The sequence below is a fragment of the Pongo pygmaeus genome, chromosome 7 (genome assembly GCF_028885625.2).
Source record: "Pongo pygmaeus isolate AG05252 chromosome 7, NHGRI_mPonPyg2-v2.0_pri, whole genome shotgun sequence".
Taxonomy (NCBI): Eukaryota; Metazoa; Chordata; class Mammalia; order Primates; family Hominidae; genus Pongo; species Pongo pygmaeus.
The window spans coordinates 88,461,253-88,461,882 of record NC_072380.2 but is presented as its reverse complement, the minus strand read 5'-3'; the positions used below and the strand labels follow the sequence as shown (position 1 = coordinate 88,461,882).

Sequence of the window (630 nt, the reverse complement as noted above, 5' to 3'; positions counted from 1 at the left end):
AGTTACATACTTGGTCATAAGAAAATGAATAACCTTGGGTTAGTTATTTGCACATTAGGCTTTTCATACTTTATTTGCAGAAGGAGAGAATTGGATTAGATCATTTGTTTTCAATTGATTTCCTAGAAGTATTTATTATGATGCCTAATATATGAACTCAATATTTTGAAAAATCCTTTATTTACTATCTATGAAAAGATAATATGTTTATTAGAAGATGATTTATGATTGTTTCTCAGCCTTTTGGCTAAGATCAAGTGTACATCTATTCTTTCCAGTTTAATACTTGATATGTCCTCTATTTGAGGATGCAATATTAAATGAATTTTTGGAACTCAGAGATGGAATAAGAGCTTGCTCCATCCACTTCACATATTGACCTGGCCTATCAGTATTCTCAGAAATGGTACCCCCAAGAGGAATTTTAAAAAATACATTATTGACTTACTTTTCTTTTAAACATAACAAAGTACTGCATAATATTAAATTAGACCTTTTGAACTGAAATGTAACTATTAGTTACTACAGTCTAGTTAAATGGAAAGAATCAATATTTTACTTGGCTTACTGTGGGTAAGTCTCCTTTCTTTGGTCATTTGTTATACTAAGATATTTCAAAGATGAGTTGAG

At 29.7% G+C, this 630-nt stretch overlaps 1 non-coding gene across 1 annotated transcript; it reads left to right on the top strand.

Moving 5' to 3' along the window:
* Positions 1 to 227: 227 nt before the first annotated feature.
* Positions 228 to 417, top strand: LOC129043351 (U2 spliceosomal RNA). The gene has a single exon (XR_008504437.2). It is a non-coding gene; the product is annotated as a U2 spliceosomal RNA (small nuclear RNA).
* The last annotated feature ends 213 nt before the right edge of the window (positions 418 to 630 follow it).